Source organism: Dromiciops gliroides, chromosome 4, assembly GCF_019393635.1.
Source record: "Dromiciops gliroides isolate mDroGli1 chromosome 4, mDroGli1.pri, whole genome shotgun sequence".
NCBI lineage: Eukaryota > Metazoa > Chordata > Mammalia > Microbiotheria > Microbiotheriidae > Dromiciops > Dromiciops gliroides.
Window position 1 is genome coordinate 192,518,672 of NC_057864.1, and position 25,003 is coordinate 192,543,674.

The following is a 25,003-nucleotide window of genomic DNA, read 5'->3' on the forward strand; positions in this document are numbered from 1 at the left end:
ACATGGAAACCTATGCAAAGGAGAGGATCATTTTGGCATCTGTGGTGTGAAAGATGGACTGGAGAGGGGAGAGACTTGAGGCAGGGCAGCTAATGAGGAGGTTATGCAATAGTACGGGGAGGGAGGATAAAGGATTGAACTATTGTAGAAGTCTTGTGAGGAGAGAGAAGAGAACAGACCCCTGCCTCTTCCCTGGGCCTCGGTTTCTTCTTCTATAAAATGAGGATGTTGGACCAGATGACCACTACGGGGCCTTTCAGCTCAAAATCTTATGATTCAGGAAGTGTGGAGGAGGAGGGATAGGATAGAGAGTATGGTAAAGAAAAGGAAAGGAAAGGAAAGGAAAGGAAAGGAAAGGAAAGGAAAGGAAAGGAAAGGAAAGGAAAGGAAAGGGAAAAATCCATAAAGAATGAATGGGGGAGGGAGGAATAACTAAGTAAGGAAAGGAGAGGATTTCATTTCTATTTTCAGCTTTTGTTTGAAACTATTCTAATATAAACTTTACGCCCTCCTCTCCCTACCATTATCCCAGCTCCTATGAATTAAAGGATCATAGGATTTAGAGCTGGAAGGGACCTTAGAAATGACCTAGTCCAACCCTCATTTCCCAGAAGAGGAAACTGAAACCCAGGTCATAAATAGTGGTTGACCCAAGCTTCTAACCTACTGACAACAAAAAGAGTAGGAAACCAGAAAAGCAAAAGAGAAAAGTAAGGGAGGCTTTACCAAACCAAGCAAAGTCCCCAAGCAGATCAGAAAGGCTGCAGAATGCATTTCTTGAGCACATACTTAACTGTATGCCCAGTGTTCTTGGCTTGAACCCTTTTTCCACCATCTCCATTAAAAGAAAACTATTACAAGGTTTGTTTTTTATTCATTCATATGTTCACTTGTTTCTTTGGCCGGGGGGGGGGGGGCCAGCAGCAGAGTGTAGTTTATTTCAGAAAAGAGGATACCAAAAAGGAAGGGAATCTTGTATCTCCGTTCTCATTCAAATGAGATAATATTTGCCAAACATTAAGCACAATGCCTGGTAAATAGTAGGAACGTAACTAGATTTAAGGATGTGAGGGGAGGAGAGTGTCAAAGAGATAATGTCTCTGCCCTCTGGGAGTTTATAATCTAGTTGGGGCACAGAAAACCAGAACTGGAAACAATTAATTACCAAACCAGGTTATGAAGGCATGATAATGAAGTGTAAACTGGGAAAAGGGGATGGTAGTTAAAGGTTTGGGATGAGGCTAATTAGGGAAGTCTACCTGGAAGAGCTGAATTCGGGATGAGCTAGGACTAGAGAGAAGTAGATATAGAGTGAATGCTTCTATGGGGAAAGTAAACATACGATGTCAGAAACAAATTCTTGGAGTGGGAGAGATATTGAGAGCAGACTCATGGCTAGAGAGTGAGCAAGAGGTGAGTGAGGCTGGGGAAAGTACCAGGAAAGACTATAAATCACAGAATAGAGCTAGAAGAGACTGACTCTTCTAATCCTACTCCTTCATTTTCAATTTACCCAGAGAGGGAAGTGACTTATCCAAGGTCACAAGCAAATGTTTTAGACCTCCCTCCCTCATTTTGCATCAACTTATAGTATAGAAATGACTTCCCCAAAGTAATACAGCAAGTAAATGTCAGAGCTTGGACTTGAGCACAAGGTTCTGGTCTCCATGCCCAGTGCTTCTTCCACTACACCAGAAGTTCTCAAACTTTTTATTCTCAGGACCCCTTTAAAATTTACTGAGGATCCCCCCTCTTTAAAGAGCTTTTGTTTATGTGGTTTATATCTATTGACATTTACCATATTAGAAACTAAAATGTCTTAGTATTTTTATGAAAATGTTTTTGGCCTTATGGACCCCCCAAAAGGATCTCAGGAATCCCCTTTTATGAAGGGGAAATGGTTTGGAAGTGAGAGCATGTAGTTGATGGAAAAACCTTGAATTCTAGGCAACATAAATCGATCCTTTATCTCAGTTCTGCTATAGATTGACTCATTGCATAACCATGGACAAGTTATTTACACTCTTACGGTCTTGGGTTTCTCCTTTCAGAATGTAGGAAGTCACTATAAGGAGGATGGGTAAGAGGAGACACCAGGTTAGTCCTGTTAGGAAAGACTTTATAGATTACAGATAGGCAAGACTCTGATTTGGAGACCACAGAGTGACAAATGAACTCTCCGGGAAGGGCCATTTCTCACACACACTAATATTTGACTCTTCTGTGGGCCATTTAACAACCTGAAGAAATCATTTCAGCTGAAAAGAAAAGGGAGTCGTGAGTCAAAGTATAAGTTATCTCTGAGATTGGGTTATATCTTGTTTCATCCTCACCCTCCTTATACTTGTATCTACAGCTCCATTTGTGGCCATTAAGAGAAGGCTACCTGGGCATTTTCTGTCTCCTAAACCCCATCCAGCATTATTGGGTAAAAGGCCCCTGACTGTCCACTGAAGCAAGAGGCAATGAAGCAAAAAGCTTGTGGCATTCTTGACCTGAGCCAAGCAGATGCCCTGCCTCATCTCTACTACCAATATAAACCCAGCCTTCCCACAAGGGCTGTAGAACTAGTACCCTTCTGCATCACCTCTCCTCATCCCCTGAAATAACTGTGCATATTTCATATTACATCTGGATATGTTCTCCTTCCCTTCCCCAAGTATAATGTAAGTCCCTTGAGGTTAGAGGTTGTTTCTTTTTTGTTTGGTGTCCTCAGTGTCCGGCACTAAATAAGTGCCTTTTAAATGAATGGTTGCCCAAGAAGAAAGGCTAAGGTAAAGAAAAGGAACCTGTAACTCTCTTCATATTCAAATGAGGCAATATTTGTTGCTTTCCTTCTCAAGGAAGGGGGGAGGAAAGGGAGGGAGACAGAAAATTTGGAACTCAAAATTTTTTTTAAAAAGTTAAAAATTTCTTTTACATGTAATTGGGAAAAATAAAATACTAAATAAATAACAAATGAGATGATATTTGTAATACACTTAGCATAATTCCTGAATTAAGTAGATGCTTAATAAATGCTTGTTCCCTTTCCCTTCCCATGAACTCATTTTTTTTTTTTAGTGGGGGGAGAAGGGCAAGGAGGGTTAAGTGACTTGCCTAGGGTCACACAGCTAGTAAGTGTTAAATGTCTGAGGTCGGATTTGAACTCAGGTCCTCCAGACTCCAGGACCAGTGCTTTATCCACTGCGCCACCTAGCTGCCCCCAAGAGCTCTATTTTAATGTTGGTAAGACAACACTGCTTGAACAAATCTTGAACTAGGAGTCCTGATTCTTAATCTCTCTGGGCCTCAGTTTCCTCTTATGGAAAATGGGGGAGCTGGACTACATCAGAGCTTCATAGCTTGGGGTCTGTGGCTAGATTTCAGGGGGTCCCTGAACTTGGATGAGGAAACTATTTCAATATCCGTATTTCAGTATAATTGGTTTCCTTTGTAATTCATAAACATTATTCTGAGAAGGGGTCCATAGGTTTCACGAGGCTGCTAAAGGGGTCCATGATGCAAAAAAAAAAAAAAAAAAAAAGAGTAAGGAACGTCCAGACACAATGTCTCTAAGGTCCCTTTGAGCTCTGGCCTTCTGGCATTCTAGTCTGTGATTCTTTCTTTGGCTGCCACATCCAGGTAGCTGAATACTCTATGCAGCAGTCCCAGCGCTGATGGTGCTATTCTTACAGTTTGAAAATGAGATGTCACAAACAGACTTGACCCAGGTGAGAAATTTCTATTCCAAAGCATTCTTGGCAATGGGCTACTGGATGCTGAAAACCAGCAGGAATCCCATCATGGTCAAAACCTCACTGATTCAGAAGAGGCTGATTTAGAATATGGAATGATTGTGATATAGGCTAGGCCCTTTACTCCTGGAGGAAACTGGTGGAATATTTAGTTTGCTTCAGAGCAAGATTCACTAGCTGACATCATACATTGAGAGCTGGAAGAGACTTTAGAGGTCATCCAGTCCAACCTCCTCATTTTACAAATGAGGAAACTGAGGCCCAGGGAAATTAAGTGACTCCCCACCACCACCACCACCCCAGGTCATATATCTAGCTAGTAAGTGTCTGAGGCAGGATTTGAACTCAGGTCTTGACTCCAAGCCCAGAAATGTATCTACAAGACCACCTAGCTGTGTTGTATTTATTTTTCAAATAACAAATGATTCTTATCTATCCATTACAGAACTTCCCTCCCTCTCTTAGATTGTTTAAAATGGACTTTCTTGCTCCCTGCCCTCTCTGGTCTTAAGTTAAAGCAATAAAACTACATTTAGGGGGCGGCTAGGTGGCGCAGTGGATAAAGCATCGGCCCTGGATTCAGGAGGACCTGAGTTCAAATCCAGCCTCAGACACTTGACACTTGCCAGCTGTGTGACCCTGGGCAAATCACTTAACCCCCATTGCCCTGCAAAAAAAAAAAAAAAAAACCAAACCCTACATTTACGTCTCTCAAACTTTCCCTTTCTCCTTAGGTCAGGTAATCCTTTACCCCAATTAGGTTAAGTTAACAAGACTTTAAGGAAAGCTGTCAAAGTAAACAATGAAGCATAATGAGAGGGACGCCAGGCCTCAACCTGGGCTAGATCTTACCTGATTGGAGGTTAGCTTCCCTCCCTTTGCAATCCTTTGTGGGGAAAAGAGATAAGGAAACCCCAGGTGGTCCAATCCGAGCCTGTGACCCCACAAACAGTTTTTGTTTTGTTTTAAGAAAGCAATTTGCTTACATTTGAGGTAGCTAGAAGACTGGTCTTGGACACTTAGTACCTCTGTGACCTTTAGCAAATTCCCTCCTTTCCTTGGGTCTCAGTTTCCTCATCTGTAAAATAAAGAAGTTAAATTAGATCAATGTTCTCTCTTTTTTGATTGTTTACCCCATCAATAATTTTTTATCATGCATCTCCAATATATGTATATTTATTTATAAATTATGTTCACTCAATACTATACTAACATCTTATATACCTTATAAAACATAAAAGCAGATGTTTAAAAGATGAGATCAAGGTGAAATAATCTTTTTAAAATAATTGTTTATTTTGTTTGTGGTTCAAAAGACCTTTTTGCTCTTGATAAAATGTGATTGCTACTAATCAGATTTCAATATAAATTTAAAGCAATCATTCTGGTGTGAGCAAAAAGGTTTATTATTCATAATCACGTTTTAGCAAGAGCAATGTGATTGAATGTGCTTCATTATTTTTTAAGAGTCTGGGTTTAACTCTGTAGTAGAGCAATGTGTCTTCACCATATGTTGAAATGGAAGGGATGAGGGAGGGCAACACTGTCAACCCCTCCACAATGTAGAGCTGCTGCTCTCCCCTCAGGATACCTCAAGCACAGCGATGCATGACCATCTGATGCACAGACCAAAGTGTCAATCCACATCTTAAATATTCATCAAGTTTAATTTCTTTTGAATTTAAATTTTGCTGCCAGATTTATAATTTTTCTCCAAATGCATATAGGTGCCAATTATATCTTGCTCTTGTCACAATCCTGACTAGTTGTAAGCAAACACTAGGAGCTTGGGTGCTCTTATAGGCAAGTGGAGAGCACAGGGTATGTGGGACAGCATTCATTTGCATAAGGAAATCAAGTTATTAAAAATCTAGGCTGGAAAGAACAAATGACTAGAATGAACCTCTGTATTATTCATTATATCCATTCTTGACTGAAATAATGTGGTAGTTGCAATAACTACACTGGTCACTGATTTGGGGTGTCATAAATACCTCTTCTTCTTGTATTGCCTTGTTCTATGTGACCCTTCCCCCCCCCCACCTTATCCCATCCATAAGTTACAAGGCAATCAGAGTTCTTCAGACATTTTTTTTCCCTTTAGGAAACCAGTCTGTCTCTGTCTCTCTCTCTGTCTCTCTCTCTCTCATTCTCTCTCTGTCTCTCTGTCTCTCTTGTATTTTGAGACAGGGTCTTTGACCATCCTAGAAAGGTCACATCCAGTCACTGGCCTGATCCCACTAATGAATGGCATGACAGTTTTTTTTTTAACCTGTTTTCTTTCCAACCTAAGCTGGTTTCCCTCCTCCTCAGGCAGCCTGGTGGCTCCCTGTTCCCAAGATCCCATCATATTGAGATTTAGTGTGGGCACTTGATCAGTTCAGCTCATTGCAATCCTGGGGTCCTGTGCTCAAGCAATCCTCTAGCCTTAGCCTCTCTGGTAGCCAGGATTACAGACAATTGCCATCACGTCACTGATTATCTACCCAGTCTTCAATCTCTTCCTCTATAACACATTTGGATGTTGTTGATAGAGGTTGTTGATTCCAAACTCTTCAGTGACAGAGTTTTGCAGGAATGTTTTTTCTCCCCTTGGGCCACTTTCTTATTTTTCTTAGATCTGGGGTCCTGAAATGTCTGAGCTGTTAAAGAGTAGCATATCATTTCATTTTTGTAGGAACATCTAAATTTAGTAACAGATCAAGTTCATTATCCAAATGGTCCACAGTTGACTTCAATGGGCAGTGATTTTCTGACAAGCCTTTGAAGATCACAGCCTGAGTCTGTCTTTACCTGTAGACATGGAGAAGCTTGATAACATCTGATACTGAGTCAAAGATTGGTACCAAGGGCTGGTTCATCTGCAAACCCAGACCCTTGTCATTTTCCATCCATTTCCCATTTTCTTTGGTTTTATCTGTGGGAGCTCTGAAGGGGCATTAGCCTGGGCTCACTCAGCAGTCACATTTAGCCAAAATGATAGAAACAGTTCTTGAAGGGCTCTGGCCAAATGACTCATAGTCCTTATAGAGAGCTGAAATCTGTTTAGGAGATGAAACTCCAGTATCTCACTCTTTTTGTTCCCTCTCCATAAAGAAACTGTGAGAAGGAATTACCTGCAGAGCTAATCAGGGCACTGGAACATACTCCCTCTGTGATTTGTTGTGTTGTTGTTGTTTTTGTTCAGTCATTTCAGTCGTGTCTGACTCCTTGTGACCCCATTGGGGTTTTCTTGGCAGAGATACTGAAGTGATTTGCCATTTCCTTCTCCAGCTTATTTGACCGATGAGGAAACTGAGGCAAACAGGGTGAAGTGACTCACCCAGGCTCACACAGCTAGTGAGTAACTTGCCCAGGGTCACATACTCTTAGATCCAGCCAAATTGGCCTTCCTTCTTATTTTTCATATGTGACATTTCATCTTTCACCACTAGGCCTTTGCCTGTCCTTCATATTGAGAATGCATCCCTCTCTCCCCCCTGCATCTTAGAATGCCAATTTCCTTCAAGGCTGAACTCAAGCCTTGTATGTGATTCTTTTCCTGATCCCTCTTGAGTACTTTCTTCCCCCACATTATCTTGTATCTATATCTATATCTATCTATATTATCTAATAGAATGTAAACTTCTTGAGAGTGAAAAAGTCCATTTTTTCCTGTATCTTAATTACCTAGAATAGTGCTTGGCAGGTGATTGATTAATCCCTACTATATTCTCCTTCACTCCAGTCTTTGATGATGATGAGGTAGTTCTGATCACCAAGTCCAATCCTTCTACATATACCTTTAATTCTCTTCCCTCCCACCTTTTCTACTAGATCACAATCTCAGTCATCCCCATCACCAGTCTTTTAATATTTCCCTGTCTACTGGCTCCTTCCATGCTGCAACAAAGTTCAAGACTTCCCTTTCCTAAAACAACTAAAAACAATCCTTCACTATGTCCTGATCTAACAAGCAGATAAATCTCTCCTCCCCTTCTCAGTTATATAAGCCTTTAATAAGCCATCTTGGGGCCTCCCTTTTCTCTCATTATACTCTTTTTGTTTTGTTTTGTTTTTTAAGAATGAAGTTCTTTAATACATGCATGTGAATAGAAGGATAAGCTGATTACAATAAGAGCATGGGAGAGGAAGAGAGGCAGTGTCAAGGAATCAGGTAGAGATAATTTGGAAGGTGTGCTAGAAAAAATATGGAACGCTTCACGAATTTGCGTGTCATCCTTGCGCAGGGGCCATGCTAATCTTCTCTGTATCGTTCCAATTTTAGTATATGTGCTGCCGAAGCGAGCACTCATTATACTCTTTTAAACTCAGTGTAATTTGTCTTCTAACCTTGTCATTCAAATAAAATTATTCTCTCCAAAGTCACCATTGACAAATCCAATGGACATCTTTCTTGAACTCTGCTTCACCTGACATTATTCTCCGCCTTCTCCTGACCTCCTCGTCTTTGATCTCTCCCCTGAGTTTTCTTGACCGCTTGTTTTTTTGTGTGTGTTTTATTTTGTTTTCCTTCTCCTTCTCTGACCATTCCTTCTCACGTTCCTTTTCTGGATTTTAATCCACATCACTACCTACTAAGTGTGAATGTCACCCACGACTATCCTAAATCCTCTTTTCATGTGATGATCTCATCAACTTCTATGGTTTCATTTATTGGTGCTTTGCAAATTATTCTCAGACCTTTATAACCAACCCTAGTCTCCCATCCGAACGCTAGTCCTCTATCTTTGATTGTCTATTGGACATGTTAAAATTGCAGGTGTCATTTGACATCTCAAACACAACATGTCCAAAACAGAGCTCATTGTTTCCACCACCACCTCCAAACTCATCATTCTCCTGAATTTCCCTCTTTCAGTATACCTCTCTTTTTCATTCCTCTAGGCTAGCATTCTTTGCATTAGCCTGGGCTCCTCACTCTTCCTCATGCCAGATATCCAATCAGTTGCCAGATCTCATCATTTCTACCTATACCCTGTCCTTTGCATATGTTTCCTTTCTCTACTTCCACATCCACCTCCCTGCCCCCCACCCAGTACAGGCCCTCATCACCTCTCTCCTAGAATACCCCAATAGCCTCCTAATGAGTCCCTCTTCCTCAAGTCTCTCCCCACTCCAATTCAACCTCCATACAACTTCCAAAGTGATTTTCCTATGGTATCTGTTGGATCACATCATCTCCTATCCAACTGAATAAACTCTAATGGCTCCCTATTACCTGTAGCATCAAAAGTAAACCAGTTGGGGCAGCTAGGTGGTGCAGTAGATAGAGCACTGGCCCTGGAGTCAGGAGGACCTGGGTTCAAATCTGGCCTCAGATACGTGACACTAGCTGTGTGCCCCTGGGCAAGTCACTTAACCCCAGTTGCCTCACAAAAAAAAAAAAAGTAAACCGGTTTTTAAAGATCTTCACAAATTGTCCCCACCCTCTCTAGCCTTTTAACACATTATTCCTTTCCACACAATGTACAGTGCAACTATACTGAACTACTTCCAATTTCTAACACATAATATTCTACCACTTCTAGTACCTCACTTGAACCTTTTAGCATCATTGGCACCTTTCTTTTGTTCTTCTTTTAAATAGTATTTTATTTTTTCCAATAACATGTAAAGACAACTTTTAATATTAATTTTTACTAAAAGTTTGAGTTCCAGATTTTCTCCCTCCCTCCCCTCTCTACTTCCCTAAAGTAGTAAGCAATTTGATATGTTATATATGAACAATCATGTAAAACATATTTCCTTATTAGTCAGGTTGTGAAAGAAGAAATAGATACAAAAATAAAGAAAATGAAAAACAGTATGCTTAATCTGCATTGAGATTCTCTGGATTGGATAGTATGTTTCATCATGAGTCCTTTGGAATTGTCTTGGATCATTATATTGCTGATAATAGATAAGTCATTCACAGTTGATCATTGTACAAGATTGTTGTTATTGTGTTCAGTGTTCTGGTTCTGCTCACTTCACTTTGCATCAGTTGATATAAATCTTTCCAGGTTTTTCTGAAAACAGTCTGCTCATCATTTCTTATTGCACAATAATATTCCACTATGATCATATACCACTTGTGGTTGACTTTTCCACAACTTTCTGTGTAGGCATTTGATAACTGTTTATTGACTGGTAGAATATGGTAGAATTAAGGGATGAGCTTCTCTCAGCACTAGTTCCTCCATCCAGAGAGTGCCAGGCTACTCTGCATAATCCTAAGGGCTCAGGAAGGTTTTCTGATGGACAGGTTTTTTAATAAGTAGAAGTGGCATCAGTTAGCCATCCCACCTCAAACCTAAAACTCTCCTTCAGGAATATTGAGGAGTGGGATGAAAAGGATGTTTGGAAAATTTCTATTTCCATCAGGGCCTTTGGTTGGGGATTTGGGGTTTGTCTATGAAGCCATTCATTTTTTCCCTTGTTTTTTCCCAGTTTCATTCAGCAGCTTGCCACTTGTCAAAGAGGTGTGAACAGCTTCCTGGGGAAAGCAAGAGCCAAGGGCTGGGCCAGCTGGCTTTCTGGGGTGCTGGGAAAAACATGGAAGCCTCCCAGGAAGCTTCTCCATTTCTTGTTGGTGATAATGGAGCATTTTAGCAGAGCAAAGGAGAGGGGAAAGAAAGAATATTGTCTTTGAATGTCACAGGATAAGGGACCTTAGAGATCATTCAAAGGATGATAATATTAAAATCTGAAAAGTATCTCAGAGATCATTCTGTTACAGGATAATAATAGATTTGGAGCTGGGAGGGATCTCCGGGGCATCTGGATCCAGCTTCTTGTTTTAATTTCTTCTTCTTTTTTTATTATGAACTCAACAAATATGAATATTTCCATACACTAAGAAGAACAGAAAAAGAGGATTATATATGAAACCATGAACTTTTATTATATATAATTTTTGAGTTTTAAAAAATGTCTTGGGGCAGCTAGGTGGCGCAGTGGATAGAGCACCGGCCCTGGAGTCAGGAGGACCTGAGTTCAAATCTGGTCTCAGACACTTAACACGTACTAGCTGTGTGACCCTGGGCAAGTCACTTAACCCCGATTGCCTCACTTAAAAAAAAAAAGTCTTAAATTTAACATAGTATCAACAACGCCCTGTTTTTCTGCGTGAAGTTTATGGTACCATCGTGTTCAAAGGACTATAACAAATTCTAAAATGAAATGATACTAGCAATAACTACAGAAATATAATTCCTTAGCTATAGTTTCTTAACTTTCTTTACCATTCTTCTGTGTAGTTTTTTTTTGGGGGAGGAGGCAGCTAGGTGGTACAGTGGATAGAGTATTGGGTCCAGAGTCAGTAATATTCATCTTCCTGAGTTCAAATCCAACCTCAGACACTTACTAGCTGTGTGTCCCTAGACAAGTCACTTAACCCTGTTTGCCTCCATTTTCTCATCTGTAAAATAAACTGGAGAAGGAAATGACAAACCACCCCAGTATCTTTGCCAAAAAAGACCCAAATGGTGTCACAAAGAATCTGAAATGAACAAATGTGTATTTTTCAACATTTAATTGATTTTTCCCCTTTCTTTTCTTCTTATCTCTATCACTTCCCACACCTGTCCCAACAACTCTTCACTCTCCTCTCTAAATAAAAGCCCTCCCTTGTAACAAATAAATACAGTCAAGCAAAATAAATTTCCACATTGGTAGTGTCTGAAAATATACATCACAAACTTACTCAAGGTCACAGGGGTAGTAAGCATCAGACACAGGATTGGAACCCATATCTACTATTTCCAGAGCTAGTGTTCTTTTTATTCAACCATAGTGAACATCAGCACCAGCCTATAAGATGCTGTCCTATGATCTCTGTCTATCTCAAAGTTACCTGAGATTATGGTTTGTGGTTCTTGGCCAGGGTTCAAAGATTGCTAATTACAGCTCTATACAAAGATGGAAAATGTTAGGTCCCTGCCCTCAAGGAAGCTTATGGTCTAATAATAGTGAGAACAAGACATGTACATATATAACTATGATACAATCAATCAATCAACAGACATTTATTTATTCACTGATTCCTATGTGCCAAATACTGTGTTACACTCTGGGGATACAATGACAAAAATGAAATAGTCCCTACCCTCAAGGAATTTGCATTCTATTGAGGGATATGACATATACAAGTATAAATATACAGAGGATAAATAGGTCTACCACAGAGGAAAACTACCTGGCTACAGCACACTGTCCCTTGGGAACCACTGTCTGAGACTGGAAAGACTATAGGGATGACCCAGGATGGGATTTCTTGAATTCATGTAACAGAAGGAAGGAGATAGTATGGGGAGAATGGGAGAAGGTAGAAGGTGGAGAAGAGAGATCCATTCACCTTGGAGAGACAGCCAGTGACAACACCTCATGAATATCCCCCACTATATTTGGAAGAAGGGAAGAAGCTCTCCTACTCTGAACTCCTTTCTTACTATCTCGGGTAGCTCTGCCTCAGCTGCCAGTGATCCCCCAAAGGGTGGACCCGTAGGAGCATCCCAAGACTGCAGCTGCATTACATTATAAGCAGTTAGCCAGCTGTTTGGCTTCCCCAGTACCCAGTCAGCAGCAGAGGAGTAGAACAAGGTCTGGTTTTTATATCCTGGCCACATGCTAGGGAATGAGTCAATCATGCAGAAAAGGTAATAGCATCTTCTGGTTGGTGACTCCCCTAAGAAGCTAAAGATAGGGTAGCTGCCACATCTCTCTCTCTCTCTCTCTCTCTCTCTCTCTCTCTCTCTCTCTCTCTCTCTCTCTCTCTCTCTTTCTTTCTTTCTCTCTCTCTCTCTCCTTCCCTCCCTCTCCCTCCTTCAATTTCTCTTCTCTCTCTTCTCCTCTCTGTCTCTGTCTCCCCTCATGCTTTCTTCTCTCCTCTCTCTTTCATGTTCTCTTATCTCTCATTCTGTCTTCCCTCTCTCAACTTCTCTTTCTTTTCTCTCTCCTCTTCTCATTCTCTATCTTCAATCTTTCTCAATCTCTCTTCTCTCTCCTCTCTGTCTCTCCACTGTTTCTCTTCTCTTCTCTTCCCTTCCTGTCCCTCTCTGTCTCTCTCTCTGTGTATCTCTCTCTGTCTCTCTCTGTCTCTGTCTCTCTCTGTCTCTTTCTCTCTCACATACACACACACACACACACACACACACAGAATCAAACAAATTCATATTTTTCAGGCTATGCTCCTAGTCCAAATGGAGGATAGATGAGATAGACTGAAAGTCATGATGAAGAGGAGCACAGAATGAATCCTGATCCCAGCCTTGGGGTGCAGGGGTCTAGAAATGAGGATGACACTGGAGCTAATCTAAGGATTGGGTGTCACCCTACAGTAGGCAGAGGAAGGCCTGGGGGAAGTCAAATCTCCATGAAGAACTTTTTCATCATTAACTGGTATCTTGAAGGCTTTGGCTGGGGATCTTAAAACAATTAGCTTGTGGAGCTTGGGAGCTAGAACTGCTTAACTGCCTCCCCCTCTTTTTCTCAATAAGATGAAAATGAAAATGACCATATTTCTATAGAGCTTTAGGCTGGGAAATGGCACAATGGATAGATTTCTGGGCTTGGAGTAAGGAAGACCTAAATTCAAATCCTGACTCAGACACGTACTAGATATGTGATCCTGGGTGAATCACTTGACCTCTCTCAGTCTCAGTCTTCTCATCTGTAAAATGGGGATAATAATAACACCTACCTCACTGTGTTGTTGTGAGCATTAAATAAGATAACATATGTTCAGATAACATTAATTTCCAACCTTAAAGTGCTTTATAAATGCTAGCTATTAATATTACAAAGATAGGCCCTGGACTTTGGATTTCATTTGTGTGGAGAACCCTGGGAAAGGAAAATTTCTACTCCTAATGTAGATCAAAATGTTCTCTGTAACTTAGGAAGAGAGCAATGAGAGGGTAAGTGACCCAGGGTCACACAGGTAAGATGTAAAAGAATCCAGGTCTTCATGGCTCAGAGGGCAGGCTTGAGTAAACTATGTTGAGCTATCTCTCTATGATTACTTAAGGGTTATGAAGCACTTTCTTCATAATAGGCTGGTGAGGGAGGTAAATGTACAAATGTTATTAGCCTCATTTTGCAGAGGTGAAGACTGAGGCTCAGAGAGACTTGCCCCAAATCAGGTCTCTTGGCTTCAAGTCCGACACTGTCCCATTATACCACACACCTCCCTCTTGAACCCAACTCAGATGAGCCACACCAGGAATTTTTACACCTTCTAAAATATCCCAAACTGACAAGAATCCCTCACTTTTGTCCATTCCCTCTTATTTATGTTTATAGACCACAAGAAAACACAGCCCCCTACCATCCCATGAGACTCAACTGAGCAAAAGCAGCCAAGGTGACAGTCAGGGAGATACCAATGCTGTGTGCTGAGCCCTGTACACATATTGCGGGGATGAGGGCTACAAAAGAGGAAAAATATGGTCCCTACTCTTGGGTAAGGGTAGAGCCAAAGACACACTGAACAATGGGTAAAAATCCCAGGAAGGGATTCAACCAAAACCAAAAGAAGGGTCAGTGCCCCTTTCACTGTTGTACCTAGCATAGCTACCCACTTGGTTAGTCCAGTTGAGTCTCTTTTATAGTCAGGCCATATTTGGGCTGAAAACTCACTACAGTTATCCCTTCCACATCGCGGGAGGTTAGGGGAGGTGATCTGGAAAATACTCATAACATTTTTTGGCTCTCCCTTTGTACCAGAGAAGTCTGAATTGTTTCTTTTTCTTTTATGGTGTGTTTACAGTACCTTATTGTAAAATTTGGGTTAAGTATTTGGTCATAAGTGATATGTAGGTCAATGTTAAATAAAAACACTGTATGAAAGAGAACTTTTTCTGTGTTGTCTGCTGTCCTTTGTGTATCATCTATGGCTTTTGCAAAACTTCCCCAGAATTCCCATTTAATTTCTTATGCCCACTCACAATATATCAAAACTATGATGGGGAAAGTCATCATGTAGAAGGGATAACTGTAAAGCCTAGCATGAGGTTTTGATGGCCAGCCCAAAAGGATCCCTGTCAGGGCACCCCATGTTGTGCCCAGATAATAACTTCCTTGTTAAACTTACTAGGGATGTATTCCTGGTTTAGGGGAGGTCCAGTTCTCTCTGTCTCTGATTACACTAGATACCCACAATTCTTCTGGGTAAAGATTTCCTCATCAGCTCAGCCTAGAACCCCTGATGCAATACAACTCTGCTCTTGTTCACATGCAAACAACTCCCTCCAGATGCTGTCAGAGCTAGGAGAATGGAGGGAAGAGTCTGGACTGCTATATGTGAGTAAGCATCAACAAATTCTAGGACTTCATTTTGTTGAGTTATTTTTCAGACTCTGTTACCCTATTTGGGGTTTCCTTGGCAAAGATGCTGCAGTAGTTTCCCATTTTTTTCCTCCAGCTCATTTTACAGATGAGGAAACTGAGGCCAACAGGGTTAACTGATTTACACAGCTAGTAAGCATCAGAGACTCACAAAGGTAAGTTTTCCTGATTCCAAGGCCAGAACTTTATCCACTGTGCTACCTATCTGCCCCGGGACTACACAGTTTAATGTACTGAGTCAAATTCACTAGCAAGAGGGAAAAAGGAATTCTCTGCTGAGCTCATCTTTCTTGTGACTGGCCGTCAGAACATCTTTACCATAATATAGAGCCATAAATGTTAGTCTGGGAAAAGGCAGAAGGAGCACATGCCCAGCATCCATATCCCAATATGGTCTTGGGTGACTTGTTCAGTCAATAAATATTGATTGAGCCAAATGGGCTAAACTCTGTAGTTGTTATTCAGTTGTTTTAGTCATATCCAACTCTCTGTGACCTCATATGGAGTTTTCTTTGCAAAGACACTGAAACAGTTTGCCATTTCCTTTTCCAAGGCCCTATAGGGGGACACATAAGAAAAAGACACAGTCCTTACCAGCGGGAACTTACAGACAAACTGGGGCAAAGATACAAATGCACACAAAAAGATGCAGGACTAGTTACTAAGCAGATAGAAGGGCCACAGACTAGGGATAGACTGCAGGGGATCCATGAACTTGGATCAGAAAAAATATACACCTTTATTTTCCCTAACCTCTAATATTTATCATTTCCTTTAATTATAAAAATTTTTAAAAATTATTCTGAGAAGTGGTGCATAGGCTTACAAAGACTGCCAAAGAACTTTATGACCAAAACACAAAATTTAGACCTCCTGATGCAGAATTAGGAAGAACTGGGAAATTCAAGGTCCTCTTGGTACCTAGCCCTCCATCTTCAGGCTACTTACTGTACACTGCCCTAGAGCCAGAGGAAATCTTCCTGATGGATGAGATTTTGAACAAGTTGAAATAACACCGTTTAGCCAGCCTACCCCACACCCAGAGTTCTTCTTTGGGGATACTGTATAATCCAGTGAAAGGATATTTCAAAAATGTCTGTTTTCATCAGAGTCTTTGGTTGGGGATTTGAGGCACACACACAAAAAGAGATTAATATCCTCTGATCTTTGTGTAGAAGGAAAAGGAGGGTCAAAAATGTTATGTGGCTTACTCAAGATGGGAGAGTAGGTGGTAAGTAGTAGAGTTAGAATTTGAACCCAGGACCTCTGACTCCAGGTCCAGTGCATTTCCTACCAATATACCACACTTCTTCTATGATGAAAGCAATTCACTTAACTCCTGAGTTTGCCTCTCTGAGGAGAACCTGCAATCTGTCCTTCCAGTGAACAGCAACTATCTTGTTTTGAGTTCTACCCTTGGAAACCAAGAAGAACTAGTCAAATCCCTCTTACACTTGAGAAAAGAACAAGGGCTGGGGGCAGCTAGATGGTGTGGTGGATGAAGCACCAGCCCTGGACTTAGGAAGACCTGAGTTCAAATCTAGCCCCAGACACTTGACACTTACTAGCTGTGTGACCCTGGGCAAGTCACTTAATCCTCATTGACCCCTTGAAAAGAAACAAAAAGAGAAGAAGAGAAGAGAAGAGAAGAGAAGAGAAGAGAAGAGAAGAGAAGAGAAGAGAAGAGAAGAGAAGAGAAGAGAAGAGAAGAGAAGAGAAGAGAAGAGAAGAGAAGAGAAGAGAAGAGAAGAAGGAATTAACTAGTTGGGCTTTGTCTTAGAGAAGATGTGGTGATTTGGGGCTGAGAAGAGTGATGAGAGAGGCAGAAAAGAAACAGAAAAGGTGACGTAGGCAGGGACACAGTGTGATCTGAAGGCGAGGTGGCATTACTTGTGAGGGGTGATAAGGAGAGCAGCCAGGTTAAAGTAGAACAAAAAAGGTGGGCAGTAATGATAGGTGGCATTCATGGGCATTTTGGCAGGGAAGGTATTTGATGAAAGATTCTGAATTCCAGGTTAAGGCAGATAAATTTGATTCAATAGATACTAGTGGACTTCCTGTAGCTTCCTGTTCACATTTTGCCACTAGATTAACTTCCCAAAATACCACTTGATTTATCATGTCACTCTCCTGTTCAAAAACTTCAAAGGTTCCCTATTGATAAGGCAAAATAGTTCAATCAATCAATAAACCTTTAAGAAGCATCTACTATGTCCAAGTAAGGGAGACAAAGACAAATGCAAAAATTGTCCCTCCATCAAAGGATATATGGACAACTAGGTGGCTTAGTGGATAGAGTGCAGGACTGGACTCAGGAAGACTCATCTTCCTGAGTTCAAATCTTGCTTCAGATGCTTACTAGCTGTGTGGCCCTAGGCAAGTCACTTCACCCTGTTTGCCTCAGTTTCCTCATCTGTCAAATGAGTTGGAGAAAGAAATGGCAAACCACTCCAGGATCTTTGCCAAGAAAACCCCAAATAGGGTCAGGAAGAATTGAACACAATTAAAAAATGACTGAACAACAAGGAATATATAGCCTAGCTGGAGAAGTTACATTTGCATGTATGCATGTACTTGTACTTTTCATATGTGAAGGGTTTGGTTGCTAAAAAGAAGAGAAAAAAAAACATTTGTATAAGGAAAACTGATACAAATCAACTTGAGAAGAAACATAGTCTCTCAGATAAAATGATGAGAAGAGAGAGAGACCATTCTGGAAACCAGATAGAAAATTACCCCTTGGATGAATGTGCTGAGAGGAACTATTTGAAGGCAGAGCAATGATGGAGGGAATGATGGCTGCAAAGCATTGTGGTCTATCAGCTCATTTGTGTTGTTTTTTTTAATTTGGAAGTTTCTAACTGAAAAATTATAAGTAAAATAACCATTTAGAGATTATGGGAAGATTCTATAAGGACTGTTGGGGTCATACTGTACAGAAAAGAGGAATTGTTGTTTTACATCATAAGTTAGGGAGGGTCACCACTTTCAAGGAAGTACTGAAACCACCATCACAGCCTTGAGGAATTGAGTAGAGTTTGGGCTAAATGGCTGCTGAGATTCTTTCCATCATCTGGTTTACACTCTATCATCTTAGTTGGAGAAAAAACTATAGGAATAATCCAGCATAAGAAGAGAGGAGAAAGGGAGCAGTTAGGTGGTGCAGTGGATAAAGCACCAGCCCTGGATTCAGGAGGACCTGAGTTCAAATTTTACCTCAGACACTTGATACTTATTAGCTGTGTGACCCTGGGCAAGTCACTTAACCCTCATTGCTCCACAATGAGAGGGGAAAGAAGAGGGGAGAAAGAAGTGTGGGAGGGGGGAGTCTGGGCATAGAAGGAGCTGTATAGGAATACCTATAAGGGGACAATGAAAAAAAGCTGCTTACAAAAGACAGAATACAGAAACGGTAGCAGCTGAGCTCTTAGGAAAGTTTTACAGCTGTTTTTTGGAAGCTGGTCTGATTAGAAGGGAGCCTTTGCTTTACTAAGAGCTCATTGACTCACTGGAAGAGAGCTGAATCCTGCCTTCCTGTGAAGAGTTATCTGGGCTTTATGTTCCCTAGTGCCATGTGTAGCCTGAAAGAGGATATACCCCTTAGGAGTACCTGTATTGCCCTCTATTGTCCTCTTTCATTTGAGAGAAATAAAGAAGGTGAGACAGGTTTTGCATCTTCTTTGCTGGGGCAGAGGGAGAGAAAAGGTTTAGAACTGACTAAATAAAGTAGAACCCTCTGCTACCTGAAGAACTGCCTGGGGAAAAAGGCTTATTGCTTGAGAGGAAATCTTGAGAGGAAATTTCTAGAGTCCCAAAGCAGATCTGAGGAGCTTGGTAGTTCTCTGGCTTAAGGATACTACTTGTCATTGAGAGTAACACTTTTTCAGCACCCCGCTAAGGGAAGCTGTGTGCTAAGAGAAAGCTTGTTACTGTTTCAGTAATCAGAGAAGTGGCTTTGTTCCTCAAGAAAGCCATGAGGATCAGAAATGGAACAGATGGCAAAGAAGCAGTTATGCCCAGCAGGTAACATGTGTTGCAGATTGTATTAAAAAAACCCAGGACATTAAGGCCTACTATCCACAGTCATAAATTGCCCTAGGTGCATGGGTTCCTTTAACATCAGATGTCTCCTTGCTAGTTTTCTGTAAATGTATGCCTACTCTCTTCCACCAACACTGTGTATTTCTGGAAGATATTTATGGGTGGACTATTATATTGTGATTATTCCTGTTCTTTTCTTTTATTGAGTAAGTGCTACCACTATCATCACTTTTGCCTTATCATTTAGTAAAAATATTTAGTATAAAAGTATGGAGATTAATTTTGTGTAATTGAGAAGCATACTAGTAGGGTCTCAGGAGCTGCAGTGGGAAGGAGTAGGATTCTCTCTACACCAGGATTACCACCAAGACCCAAAAAGAAAGTTTGAGTGATAGAAATGTGATCTACCCCTCCCTGGGAACCCCAAGCCTGTCAATATGAGAGCCAACCCAGAAACCTAAAGTATACCACATTTAGGCTATGTAGGTTTATAAAATAGATAAAAGGTGATTTTGAGAAAAAAGCACTAACAGCTAGGAAGATCAGAACTACCTTCACTTAGAAGGCAGCTCTTGAATCAAGTCTCAAAGGAAACTAAATACTTTGAGAGATGAAAGTGAGAAAGGTATATTCCAGGTATGGGGGGAGGCCAGTACAAAGGCATGAAAGTAGGCAACAGAGTGAAATATTTGGGGACAAGCAAATAGGTCACTTTGGCTGAACCATAGTGTGCGTGGAGGAGAGTAATATGCGATTAAGCTGAAAAGATAGGTTGGGGCCAGGCTATAAGGGCTTTAAATGCTACAAAGGAGAGTTTCTATTTTATTCTCGAGTAATAGGCTGCCAAGACTTTATGGAGAATGATATGGTCAGAACTGTACACTAGGAAAATCTGTTTGGCAGCCATAGGAAAGATGGTTTGCGGTGAGTAGAGACCTGAGATAGGAAGACCCATTAGGAGACTTATAATAGTCTAAGCAAGAGAAAGAAAATTAGTTTAAGAGCTGTTGTACTGGCTATGTAAGTGGAGAAAAAGGGGCAAAGACAAAAGATGTGGAGGTAAAAATAGCAAAGTATGACATGCAAATGGCTATGTGGTGGAAGCAAATCAAATTGCCATAGCCTGTCATGACCTTTCTGGATCCTGACTCAAGCATCCATTGTGTTAGCTATTCTTTTCATGAAAGCTTCATATCATCTGCAAGTTTGATGAGCCTGCCATCTATGTCTTTATCCAACTCATTAATAAAAATGTTAAGTAGCACAGGGCCAAGCACAGATAGATCCCTGAGGCACTTCACTAGAGACTTCCTGCCAAGTTGCTATTGAATTATTAATGATTACTCCTTCTGTCTACCTATTCTGTCAGTTCCAGATCCATGTAAATAACATTATCTTCTAATCCATATCTCTCCATCTTTCCCATGAGAATGCTGTGAGATACTTTATTAAATGCTTTGCATTGAAATACTTTATTAAACACTTTGCATTTAAAAAGTGATAATTCAGCATTCCTCTGATCTACCAGCTTAGTTATCCTGTTGTTGTTGTTGTTGTTGTTGTTTTTAAAGGTCTTTGCTCTTTCCTCTGAACTTCTATAGTACTTATTCTTTGCAGCCCTCATTGGGTCCTTATTGTACACAACTTTATGCAGTTGGTTAACCTTGCTAATTAAAGTTTTATTTTTATATCATAGTCATTTCTGAATATACTGTCCCCCAGGGAGCCTACCTTTGTAACAAAGAAAAAATTGTTAAAGCAAAAACAACAGAATGCCACTAAAGCTGACAGGATATTCAACATTCTGCCCCCATAGTCCACTGCTTCTCATCGTTGCATACCATTCAGCTTTATTTTTAGTTTCATATTTATTATTAGTTATAATATTATTTATATCAGCTTTCTTTTTCATTATGATAGTCATTGTGTATATTCTTCACAGGTTCTGCTCACTTCATAAAAGTCTTCACAGTCTTCTTCATTCCTTAGGACAAAGTAACATTCCATTATATTCATATATAAGGGCAATTCACAGAGAGAGCACAGTAGATAGAGTGCCAGGCCTGGAGTTAGGTTCAAATCCAGCCTCAGATACTAGCTGTGTGACCCTGTGCAAGTCACTTAATCCTGTTTGCCTCAGTTTCCTCATCTATAAAATGAGCCGGATGAGGAAATGGCAAACCACTACAGGATCTCTGCCAAGAAAACCCCAGATGGGGTCACAGAGTTGGGCACAACTGAAACGACTCAACAACACTATTCATATGCCACAATTTGTTCAGCCATCCTCTAATCTCTGGGTACTAGCTTTTCATGTGTGTGCATTGTATCTCCGCTACTAACTTATAGAGTTCTTGAGGGCAAAGGTTACATAGGGTTATAGGACCTAGAGTTAGAAGTGACCTTAGAGATCATCTAGTCCCACCCTTTCATTTTATGGAGGAGAAAATATATCTAGAAAAGGCAGTGATTTGCCCAAAGCCACAAAGTTATTTGGATTCTGCTTTGTTGTTGTTTAATCATTGTAATCATGTCTGACTCTTCCCTATTTGGGACTTTCTTGGCAAAGATACTGGAGGGGTTTGCCATTTCCTTCTTCTGCTCATTTTACAGATAAGGAAACTGAGGCAAACAGGGTTAAGTGACTTGTCCAGGGTCACACAGCTAGTAAGTGTCTGAGGCTGGATTTGAACTCGGGTCTTCCTGACTCCAAGCCCAGCACTCTATCCACTGCACCACCTAGCTGCCCTCTATCCATTATTATGATATGATAATTCTCTTTATAATCACTGTAGTTTCCATTAAAAGAGATAGATGCATAGAAATATTGGTTGAGGGAGTGATCATTTGGTTAGAGAAGGATCTTTTGGGACTGGTAAGAGCAGGGTCTGGGGAAGGGAGAGCTACAGTTATCCCTCCTCCCAAAGCTGATTCCAGTTTGCAAAGTCTTTGTTTCATATCATTCTCTTTCTCTCTCCTGCTGGGTACCATTTTCCTGCCCATCATCACCTCATCCAGTGTGGGGGGGGGCGGGGCAGGGGAGGAAGATTAAGTAAACGTATGCCCTTTGGGCTGCTTCCTGACTAGTTAAGTCTCATCTCCACCCAGGGAGCCACAATTCCCTACCCAGCTGGAGGGCAAGAGGAAATGGAATCAGCTTCTGAGGGGCCTGTGAACCCATCCAGGAGTGGAAGGCTAAATAACTCCTAGGAAGACATCTGACATTGATTCTATGGACCCTTTGTATTTTCTTGCTATTTTGCCAAGAAAAATTGGATGCCTGGTTGCCGGGGTATTTCTCCTGATACTGCGTTAGTACTCTCCAAATGGGAGGAGGGGAAGGAGAGGGAGGGTAGTGTAGAGCTCCAAATAGGAAAGTGACAGTCCCTGCCTTCAAGGATCTCACATTCTTTTAATGCATTCTAATATTCAAGGCCATAATTTACCCCCACCACCCCACTCTCCCCAATCATGCTATGGAGGAGTCCCAGGGCTCTTGAAAAAGCAGTACTACTTTTGTTGTTTAGTTCTCTCTCTCTCACTCTCTCTCTCTCTCACTCTCTCATTCTCTCAGCAATGAGGGTTAAGTGACCTGCCCAGGGTTACACAGCTAGTAAGTGTCAAGTGTCTGATGCCGGATGGATTTGAACTCAGGTCCTCCTGAATCCAGGGCCGGTGCTTTATCCGCTGTGCCACCTAGCTGCCCCCTGCTTAGCCATTTCTAACTCTTTGTGAGTGCATTTGGGGATTTTTTTTTGGACAAAGATTCTGAAGTGATTTGCCATTTCCTTTTACAGAAGGGGAAACAGGCAAATGGCGAAGTTGCTTGCCCAAGGTCATATAGCTAGTAAATGTCTGAGACTGGATTTGAACTCAAGTCTTCCTGACCCCAGGCCTGGAACTCTATTCACAATACCACCTAGCTCCTATGTACAATTAGTCCCAGTCAAATTTAACAAGCTTCATATCTAAGGTCACTGATGAATCTATTGCCTAACAATCAGCAGAATGAAAGGGAGAGAGAAGCTCATTAACGAAAAATTGGCCTCTCTGGAAGGGAACTATGGCATAGAAAGTACCAAAACACAGAATAACTAATAAATCATTTCTATTTGCCTTTGAAAGGCAGTTACCAATTTTTGTTTTTTGGTTTTGTTTTCCTTTATTTCCTGCTTCATGGGGTTAGTGAAAAGAGTGTTGGATTCGGAGGCAGGAGAACTGGGTTCGAATTCTGACTGTAGTACCTACCTGCTGTGTGACCATAGGCAAGACATTTCAATTCTCTTAGCCTCAGTTTCGTCATATGTAAAATGGGAACAATATTGACCTCGATTGCCCCTCTCACAAGGTTGTTGGGAAGAAAGCACTAGCAATATGTGCTATTGTTATCATTCTCATCATTATCCACCTACAGATTTGGTGGTACTTTTTTTTAACTCAGAGAAATTTATTTGCAAAATGTGAAGGTTTCAAACATAAACCCTGAAAAGGATTTAAGGAATCATTATTGGGGAGTGAGGGGAGGGCGTTTTATGTTCAGATTAGGATAAAAAAAAAAGAACTTGTAGATATAAAGGGGTTGGAAGGAGGAAGAGGAAGAGGATTCAGGAGGACTAAGGTGATACAGAAGGGAAAGTAAATTGATAGCAGTAACATTACTACCAGCAGACTCCTTAAAAAGCTTGCTCCGCTATCCCTGAAATTTCACTGTTGCTCATTAATTACTTTGTCCTTAAATTTTTTTTTTCAGGGCAATGAGGGTTAAGTGACTTGCCCAAGGTCACATAGCTAGGAAGTGTCAAGTGTCTGAGGCCAGATTTGAACTCAGGTACTCCTGATTCCAGGGCTGGTGCTCTATCCACTGCACCACCTAGCTGCTCCCACTTAATTTTTTAATTAGGAACTTAATGATAGTCTTTGTAAAGATAAAGAATAACCAGCCCCCAACCCCCCCCCCAAAAAAAACTATATAGAGTATCCCAAAAAGTCTTAGTGCAGGTTAAAGATATTAGAATTTAAAATTCTAATAGAGCTTTTCTTTGGGGGGGGGGAATGAGGGTTAAGTGACTTGCTCAGGGTCACGCAGCTAGTACATGTCAAGGGTCTGAGGCTGGATTTGAATTCAGGTCCTCCTGAATCCAGGACCAGTGCTTTATCCACTGCCACCTAGCAGCCCCTCTAATAGAGCTTAATTAGAGCTTTTAACTTGAATACAGGCATAGCTTGGGGCTATTGAGTGTTTGGTTCCAGAGGAATGCAATAAAATGAATATTGCAATAAAGCTAGTCATGCAAATTTTTTGTTTCTTAGCACATATAAAAGTTATGTCTACACTGTACTGTAGTCTATGAAGTGTGCAATAGTATCATGTCTAAAAAAACCCAACATGTATACCTTAATTAAAATATTTCATTGCTAGAAAATGCTTGCCATCATCGGAACCTTAAGTGAATCATAATCTTTTTTGCAAGTGGAGGGTCTTGCCTTGATACTGACGGCTGCTGACTGATTAGGGTGGTGTTTGCTAATGATTGGGGTGGCTGTGGCAATTTCTTAAAATAAGACAATGAAGTTTGTCACCTTGATTGACTCTTCCTTTCACTCAGACACTTAGAGGCCGTTGTAGGGTTATTAACTGGCCTAATTTCAATATTGTTGTGTCTCAGGGAACAGGAAGGCCCCAGGAGAGGGAAAGAGATGGGATAACAGTGGAGATAGGTGGAGCAGTTAGTGCTTGCCCGAGCACACACACACACACACACACACACACACACACACAGAATATTTATCAATTAAGTTCACTGTCATACTATGGGCATGGTTTGTGGCACCCTAAAACAATTACAATAGTGCATCAAAGATCACTGATCACAGATCTCCATAACAGATATAATAAT

The 25,003-nt window shown here is 41.0% G+C and overlaps 1 protein-coding gene and 1 non-coding gene across 2 annotated transcripts in view; one reads left to right on the forward strand and one right to left on the reverse strand.

Annotated features, from left to right (window-relative positions):
- CRHR1 (corticotropin releasing hormone receptor 1) overlaps window positions 1-25,003 on the forward strand; it is a 103,283-nt gene that overhangs the window by 2,566 nt on the left and 75,714 nt on the right. The gene's annotated exons all lie outside the window — the stretch shown is intronic.
- Window positions 7,922-8,028, reverse strand: LOC122726846. The gene has a single exon (XR_006352839.1). It is a non-coding gene; the product is annotated as a U6 spliceosomal RNA (small nuclear RNA).